The sequence below is a fragment of the Physeter macrocephalus genome, chromosome 19 (assembly GCF_002837175.3).
Source record: "Physeter macrocephalus isolate SW-GA chromosome 19, ASM283717v5, whole genome shotgun sequence".
NCBI lineage: Eukaryota > Metazoa > Chordata > Mammalia > Artiodactyla > Physeteridae > Physeter > Physeter macrocephalus.
Genome location: NC_041232.1, coordinates 27,563,326 through 27,572,543, shown reverse-complemented (window position 1 = coordinate 27,572,543; position 9,218 = coordinate 27,563,326). Strand labels below are relative to the sequence as shown.

Sequence of the window (9,218 nt, the reverse complement as noted above, 5' to 3'; positions counted from 1 at the left end):
CCCCACATGCCGCGGAGCGGCTGGGCCCGTAAGCCATGGCCGCTGAGCCTGCGCGTCCGGAGCCTGTGCTCCGCAACGGGAGAGGCCACGGCAGACAGAGGGAGGCCCGCATACCACAAAAAAAAAAAAAAAAAAGAAAAAAGAAAAAAAGAAATGCAGGGTACAAGGGAGAGACCTATTGTCAGACTGGAGGCAGGCTGCTTTGGGAGGAACAGGGCAGGATGGAGTAGTCAGTCTAAACATGTAATGAAGGTGTAAAGAGAGTATCGCACGCAGGAATGGAAGTGATTGGGAAGGCCCATCTATCCCCAATCTTATCATCCCCCTAATAAAACTGCCAAACTTTATAAGACAAGAACACGTAAAAAGATCCCTGATTTCCAGCCATGCATTAGGAGGACAATTCTTGAAGCCTTTGTGAAGGGTTTCCGGAAGAAATGCGGTCATTTCCATCTTCCTCTAGATCCAGTTCTGTCTCCAAGCTAACCGTGCAGAGGGCGGCTCTGATTCAGGACCTCCTCGGTACATGGTGGGGGCCCCGCTGCGCCGCAAGGACCGAGGGAGGTCCTCGTCGACCCCCATTTTAGGACTGCTGAGGCCAGTCCCGATACGGAGTTCTAGACAAGTTTCTCCTCGGAGGTCCACGGCGCTTCCTGCATCCAAACCCCCAGCAAAAGTCCCCACCCCAAGCCAGACTCCCCTCCCAGCCCGGGCCGGGGAGAGCCCCACCCAGCGGCGGCTGGGCCAGCCTCCGGGCCGGTTTAACTGGTTAGGGCTGAAGCCCGCAGTGCAGAATGTCTGCGCCTTCTGCTGGGGAACAGGCTGCCCGGAGCGTGGACAGGACAGCGTCCACCCTTCTCCGGACCTCGGCCGGCTCTGCCCACAGCCGTCCTCGCGCAGCACGCGCGGGTAAGCGCGCGTCCTCCCGGTCCCCGACCACCAGGAACTGCGCAGGCGCCGGCGGAGCTCTGGCGCGGCGCGTTCTCTCGCGCGCTCGCGGGTCTCCCCAGTTGGCCCCTCGGCCGGGCAGGCGCCGTGCTTCCTGGGTGTTGTAGTGCGGCTCCCGGCGGAGGGCCGCTTGAGGACTGGGCGCTGGGTTTCCGAGGACTACCCATCCCAGCGTACCCCGCGCGGGGGCACAGGGCGCCGGCCCTGGAAGGTCCCGGCCGTCAGCGCCGAGAGGAGGACCCGGGAAGTAGGGTGTAGCGGGAGGAGGGAGTGCGCGTGCGCTCTGGGCCGGCTCGCCCGGTTCTGTCCCAATCATTGTAAACAGGCGGAGGCTGGGGCGGGGTGGGAATGGGGCGCCCGAGGCCGGCCGGGGGCGCAGCGCAGGAGGCGGCCGCGGCGGCGGGCGGTCGCGCGGCGGCGCAGGTCAGTGGCGGGCGGCGGGGTGGGCAGGGGTCGTGGCGGGGCCCCGCTGTCCGAAGCCGTCCGCACGCCTTCCCGTGGCGTCTGTCAGGCGGCTGCGGGGCCGGACTCTCGCAGGGCGGCTGGGCGGGGGCGTGGCTGCCGGGGGCGGCTGGTCTTGGCGGCTTGTTCGCGGCTCCGGCCCGCCCTACCCGTTTCTCCCGCTCGCTGGCCGGGGCTCTTGGGTCTGGGCGGGGAGGGTGGGGAGCCGGGCCCTCCCCGGGGCCCGGGCCTCGGACGGTGGAGAGGGACTCGGTCTTTTACATAATCGCGGCCGGGATGCTGACGGGTCTCCGGTGCGCGCCCGTTGAGGAGGGAGGGCTCGTTGAAGCGGCGGGGCTCCTGGGTGCTGCGAGGGCACCGGCAGAGCCGAGTTGGGAATTCTTTTCACAACTCCTTGTCAAGTGGGCTGGAGCCCAAAGGCTGTTATGGAGGTCAGCTGGGTGCGTGTTTGTGTTTGTTTATCGTTGTGAGAGTGGAACAGGTTTCGCCAGATATCCCACACCTCAGCCTTACCTGAAGTCCTTATGCTGCTTCAGGTTTGGAGATTCATGACTCCAGAGCCTCCGTCTTGAGCAAGCAGAGCATCTTTCCTCTAAGGCCTGATCGAATGCTTGAAAATAATTAAAATGTTAACTCGAGGGGTTTTGAACGTGCAGGTGCAAATACCGTCGTTTGGACGCTGGACGCTGAGTTAACACACCGACGAGCCTCATTAGGAGAGCTTTCACTAAACGTTACGTTGAGTGGAGCGGGCTGGTCCCCGCGCTGCAGCACTTTGGGTGGCAGTCCATCATGCTGGGCGGTAGTTAACATAATATTCAAGTAGCGATGATAAGGAACAGGCCCACCTGTGTTTTGCTGGCCACGGAGGCAGCTCTTCTAAATGAATAAGTGGGCCTGGGAATGAGAAAGTTAATTTCACTTTGCCTTCCGAATTATCTTGGTGACTTGATAATTCCTTTCTGAGTATCTTCTTGAGAATGAGTAATTACTGTAAACTGTGTTGGCAAGTAGTAGAGGTAGGAAGGAAGTTAGTAGAAGGGTTTCCACTTTTCAAAGTGACCCATAGATGCAAGCGAGGTGGGCTAGTTTAACAGTGACCGTTGGGAAATAATTCTTTAAACAGAGTATCTTGAAGCTATGCGACATAATTTACTGTCTCTTTAAAATAGTATTTCTCACTTTAGATCTTCCAGGGACCATTTCTCCCCTACTTTAGAAAAAACAGAAGTGGTATCAGAAAGTGCATATTAACTTTAATTTGTACAGGTGTTTGCTTGGCAAGGAGCGGTTGGGCCCAGAATGTAACCCAAAAGTATGTTCTTTCTTTTTTGAACGAAAATCTCTGATAGGAACTTAGGTTAGTATATGTAGAGAGAATAATGGAAAATGCAGGTCATTTAGTGTAATTTCTGTGCAGAGGTACTGTGGAGACTTACAGATGGATGAGGCAGTGCCCCTGCCTTCAGGGTGGTAAGACTTTCTCACTTACTTGAACTTCCACAAGTACAATATGTTTTTAAGGTTGCTTTGAGCGGAGGAAGGACGGGGAGTGCAGTGGGTGTACAAAGGAGGCAGTGGTCTGTGTCTTGAGGGAAGAGGAGGAGAGATTGAGGAAGGGGCAGTGGTCAGGAAAAGTGTATGGGAGAGGATGAGAACAGTGAGTATACAGGCTTAGAAAGGATGGGCATTTAGGCAGGAGGAGCAGTGTGAGAAAAGCACGGGAGTCTGAACAGAGTGAGTTGTAGGATCTGCAGGTACGGCTGACGAGGGCCGAGGGTGGTGGCAAGACGTGACACTGGGGACGTAGGCAGAGACCAAATTAGGAGTAGTCTTGTAGACAGGTGACGTAAGTCAGCCTAACCTCGAAGCAGACAAGAGTCACTGAGACAGGATGAAGAAGAGGTCTAAGCCTCTCAACCCATTGTAACTACTTGTTGTGTGTCAAGCATTGTATTAGGTGCTTTATACTTTATGTCCTTGAACCCGAAGAAGGTTTAGGCATGACTGAGGCAAAAATCTTGGGAAAGCAAAAGAAGGCAAAGGGAAAGTTGGACAGGAGGAGAGAGAGCATTGCAAGAACGGGAAGTTGTTCTCTGCAGCTGTAGCATTGGGCTTACAGGGTAAGTAGCATATGATGAGGGTGCACAGATCAGTCCTCAAGTACTTCGTGCCATTCTGAGGATTCTCAAGGGCTTTTCCTATAGATAATAATAGAGTTTATGGATTTTAACCAGGAAAGAGTCATGATAAGGTTTTCATTTTAGAAAACTCATTCTGGTATTGGAGAGTATAGATTTCAGAAGGGATGGTGGGACAACAAGGAGGATGCAGGAAGACTGGTGAGGAGTTTTTGTAACAATTGAGGTGACAGTTAAGGGCCTAAACTAAGGTAGGATCAGTGGAGATGCAGAGGAATAAGGTAATAGCACAAATATTTAGGAGGCAGAATTAATAGGGTTCAGTGACACTTGGATTTGGGGAGTGAGAGAAATAGTAGGATAAGATGACTTGGATTTTAAGTTAGGTGATTGAATAGACAACAAACGGTAAAGTATGCTGAGACAGGGAATTCAGGAAGAGGAGCACATCTGGGGAGGAACAGTATTTTAGCTTTTGGATACACTGAGTAGGAGTTATCTGTAAAACATCCAGGTGGAAGTGCTTGTGTGTGGGTTTGGAGCACAAGAGAAAGGTCTTGATAGGAGAGTCATCAGGCTATCTTATAGGTGGTTCCTGAAGCCTTTGATTTAGGTAACACGGCATAGGAAGAGTTTACTGGTGGAGAATGGTCCTGGAAATAGGCCATGGAGAGCAATAGCATTTGAAGCCAGAGAGAAGAAGAACTGGAAAGGGAAATTCCTGTGTGTTGAGAAATGCTGAGAAATCATGAGGAGATGTTGTAGAAGCCCAAATGGGATCATTTCAAAAGGAGGCTATACTTCACAACTGCGTCTCCAGAAAAAATAAGAATAAAGGAAGCTATATTACAAATGCTTTGAGAACTCGAGTGAAACATGGATTTTTAGGAGTCTGTTGAATTTGATAAGTGAGAGCAGTTTCTTAGCATCCTACTTAATGCTACCATTTGGGGAGGGAGCTAAGTTTGAGTTGAGTTAGTGGGAGGTCACAGAGTGGAGAAAGCAAATGTAGGTTATTTCAAGAATAAACAAATCTTAGCTGTGAAGGGAAGAATAGAAAGAAGTGTTAGCAGAGGTAATAAAGGGTTAAGAAGGGAGTTTTAACTTGGCAAAGACTTGAACCTGCTTTTCTTATGACGGCTTTATTGAGATATTCATATAACATAAAATTGATCCTTTTAAAGTGCACAACAGTTCAGTGGTTTTTCGTATATTCAGAGTTGTGCAACCACCTCTACGATCAGTTTTAGAACCTTTTTATTACCCCTCTTCTTCATTGTCAGCCATTCACCATTCCCCCTGCTTCCACTCACTAGCAACTGCTAATCTACTTTCTGTTTCTGTGGTTTTGCCTATTCTGGACATTTCATGTACATGGAATCATATATGTAATCATTTGTGACCTACTTTCTTTACTCAGCATCATGTTTTCAAGGTCCGTCTATATTGTAGCAGGTGTCAGTACTCCATTTTTATTGCTGAGTAATATTCCACTGTCTGGTCATACCACATTTTGTTTATCTATTCATCCATTGATGAACATTTAAGTTGTTATTACTTTGTGGCTATTATGAATAGTCCTAGTGTGAATGTGCAAGTTTTCGTGTAGAAATATGTTTTCATTGTTCCTGGGTATATACCTAGGAGTAGAATTGCCGGATCATGTGGTGACTTTTATGTTGAACAGTATGAGGAACTGCCAAACTGTTTCCCAAAGCAGCTGCACCATTTCACTGTCCAGTGTAAGGACTCTGATTTCTCCATATCCTCACCAACACTTGTTATTTTCTGGTTTTTAAAATTTTAGCTATACTGTTAGGTGTGAATTGGTATCTCATTGTGGGTTTGATCTGAGTTTCCCTGGTGGCTGATGATGTTGAATATCTTTTCATGTGCTTATTGGCCATTTGTATATCTTCTTTGGAGAAATAGTTATTCAAGTCCTTTGCCTGTTTTAACATTGGGTTGTTCATCTTCTTATTGTTGAGTTGTAAATGTTCCTTTACATATTCTGGATGCTGGACCCTTATCAGTATATATGATATGCAAATATTTTCTTCCATTCTCTGGATAGTCTTTTACTTTCTTGTTAATGCCCAAGGCAAAGGTTTTCAATTTTGATGAAGTACAATTTATTTTTTCTTTTGTTACTCATGATTTTGGTATCATATCTAAGAATCCATTGCCAAATCCAAAGGCTTGAAGATTTACACTGTGCTTTCTTCTAGGAATCTTATTCTTATATTTAGTTCTTAGTTCTAAAACCTTAGTTTAGGTTTTAGTTCTTATATTTAGATGTTGATTCATTTTGAGTGAATTTTTGTATATGGTCTGAGATTGGGTCCATTTTTTGTGTGTGGAAATCTAATTATCCCGTTCCCATCTGTTGAAGTGACCATTCTTTCCCCATTGAATAGTCTTGACACCCTCGTTGAAAATCAATGGACCGTAGATGTTTGGGTTTATTTCTAGACTCTTCAGATCGACTGTATCGGTCTATATGTTTATCCTAATGCCAGTACCACGTTGCTTTGGTTATGCTAGTTTTGTAGTACCTTTTGAAATCAGGAAGTGTGAGTCTTCTAACTTTGTTCTTCCTCATTATTTTTTTGTGGCTCTTCAGGGCCTGTTGCAATTCCATATTAAAATGAGGATCAGATTTCCATTTCTGCAAAAAAGGCTGTTGAAATTTTGCCGTGAATCTATACATCACTTTGAGTTACAGCAATACATTTTTGTCTTAATGATACTGAATCTTTCAATCCATTAAAAAGGGGTTTATTTAGGTCTACTTTAATTTCTCTCAGCAATGTTTTGTAGTTAGCAGTGTATGCGTCTTTCAACTCCTTGGTTACATTTATTCCTGTTTTATTCTTTTGGCTGCTGATGTCCAGTCATTAGCTGACCAGTAAGCTAACAGAACAGAGGCTTCAGCTAATGATTGGACAGAGATTTCCTTAAACATTTAGTACCAAACACATCTCCCAATATTTTCAGAGGGGTGCTGTGCATCTCTTGGGGGTGTACCTTCAGTACTCAACCACTTTACAACTCTGTCTTAGCTTTCATTTCCTGTTTGTACAGTGGTCAAGGTCATCCAGAGGTGAGGGTGGAGGGCTGTCTCGGGTAGGATAAACTCAATGAGATCCACCTGAGACACATCTTAACTAGTTTAAGGACAGAGACGAGAGAATCTTCAAAGTAGCAAGAGAGAAGTGGCTCATCACAGGGGATTCTCAATATCATTATCAGCTGACCTCTCATGAGAAACGGTAGAAGCCAGAAGGCAGTGGGATGACATAGTGAAAGTATTGAAAGAAAAAACTGCTAACCAAGAATTCTTCGTCTGGCAAAACTCCTGAGCATGTACATAGCCCTGCGCACACACGTTTCTCCTAGATTTCCAGGAATTTGTTGAAGCTGTTCAAGGTCCTTGTTCCCCAAAACACCTCTCAGGGTTTTGGTCGTAGTGTTTGCCCCAGCTGTTACCTGATGCTTCAGGTGGTAGCAGCTAAAACTTCTGCCAGCCCCCGAGTGGCCTTACCCCTGGGGGGTTCTGAGTTAGCAGCGTTTAGGTGAGATAAAGCAAGCCTTTTCAGCAGGTAGGTCTTCCAGGGAGCCTGGAATAATAATTTCAGTTTGTTTGCAAATGAGGTTTGTTCTGCTGAACCAGTGCTGGGAATGTGGGCTGTTATTTTCAAGGGTGCCACTGATCTGGGAAACCCAGGAGGACTAGAGAAAGTTAAATACCACAAAGTTCTATGTTCTTAAGCAAGATTCAGCTGTTTTTCTTGAATAAGTGCTCCCTGGATTGCTGCAAGCTTTTGCTTAGTTTCCAGTGTTGTGAAAAAGTTGATTCTGACCGAGTTTATATGCTTTTATGGAGGGATGAACTTTTGGAGTTCCTTAAGCTGTCGTTTTACATCACTCCATCTGTTTATTTAGTACTCCATTTATTTTTAGGCTGCCTCTTTCACTATAGTTCAAGTGAATTTTTTGTAGACAGCATATAGTTGGGTTAGTATTTTCTCTTTCTCTGTTCTTTGCTTTTTTTCTAAGGAATTTGAGGTGCTTGTAGAGATGTAACATAATAAAGGTTTTTTGGCTATCATAAACAGTGCTTTGCTTTTGTGTATTTGGGGGCTAAGGTTTTTTTAAAAAATTAATTAATTTATTTATTTTTGGCTGTGTTGGATCTTCGTTTCTGTGCAAGGGCTTTCTCTAGTTGTGGCGAGCGGGGGGCCACTCTTCTTCACAGTGCGCGGGCCTCTCACTGTCGTGGCCTCTCTTGTTGCGGAGCACAGGCTCCAGACGCGCAGGCTCAGTAGTTGTGACTCACGGGCCCAGTTGCTCCGCGGCATCTGGGATCCTCCCAGACCAGGTCTCGAACCCGTGTCCCCTGCATTGGCAGGCAGACTCTCAACCACTTCGCCACCAGGGAAGGGGGGCTAAGGTTTTAACAGTGAATTGCTAGGTCAGAATATTAAGTTTTGGTAGGTGTTGCTAAATTGTCCTTCTAAATGTAACAGTTTACACTTTTACCAGTAGCCAGTGAATGTGTCTCTTTCTTCACACCCTCCCATTGTTGGGTATCAGACTTGTTCATCTTTAGAAAATTGGTGGGTGAAAAAGAGCATCTTTTAAATTCCCTGTTTCTTCATTTTAAAAGTATTTGTGTGCTTCATGTTCAAATCCTCAACCGTTTTTCTTTTTTAAAAATTAATTTTGAAAAGTATTTGTCATGTCTAGTGCCAGTATTTTTTCCCTAAGTTTCTTCTTGGCTTCTTATATTTGTTTATGGTGTTTTTTAAAATGTGCTTATGATTTTGTGAAGGTCTTTTAAAATGGGAGTCAAGGAAGGAAAAAGCAGTAAAACTCTTCCTTTTTCACACTTTTATGGGGGGGGAGGATATAGTTTATAAAATCTCAAGTTTTGTCCAGATATTTTTATACTGTTGCTTTTGTATAGTTAATAGCAAAGTTAAATATTGGTTAATAATTATTATTGCTACTTACTGAGTACCAGGAATACCATTTTGTTTAGTCTTGGCAGTGCCATGCCAGGTAGATGTCAGTATTTACAGATAAGGAAGCCCAGCCTATGAAGGGTGATGGTACTTAGTCAAGCCTACGACTGTGCTGTATTACTTCCTGTTACTGTATTCTCTCTCCATCAGGGTATCTCCCAGTTTCTTTACGGAGGAATGGGGGCCTGGGTGAGATGGAAATAATATGATTGTGTTTTCCTCAGCCATTAAAGATACCACTGAAGAGACCACACCTTAATATTTTCTTGTATATTCTTCCAGAGATGTTTTATATACATACAGGCAAAGAATGTGTAAACATGTATACATTCTGTTCTAAACAGTCATGATGTAAATTGTGGAATAAGGCATTTATTTGTCGAGTGCTTACTGTGTACCAGGCACTAGACCTGTTTCTTTACATTTGATCAGTTTGAGTGAAGCCCTTCAAACTGATCACCTTGAAATGTTGTACAGATATTTAAATATGAAGCTTTTGCCTAAAAGGTAACTAAAAACAAAAATGCTAGTAGAACTCATTTGGAATTGCTTCAGAGCTGATACCTTGATTTAATGAAGCATGACCCTTCATTCTCAATTGAAGGTTAAATTAATTCAAAAGCACTGCAAATTGAAAGCC

At 45.5% G+C, this 9,218-nt stretch overlaps 1 protein-coding gene across 1 annotated transcript in view; it reads left to right on the top strand.

Moving 5' to 3' along the window:
- Positions 1-1,255: 1,255 nt before the first annotated feature.
- RALBP1 (ralA binding protein 1) overlaps positions 1,256-9,218 on the top strand; it is a 44,244-nt gene continuing 36,281 nt past the window's right edge. Inside the window, exon 1 of the mRNA XM_055080548.1 lies at positions 1,256-1,371. The gene's annotated coding sequence lies outside the window, so the exon portion shown is untranslated. The remainder of the gene's footprint in view (positions 1,372-9,218) is intronic.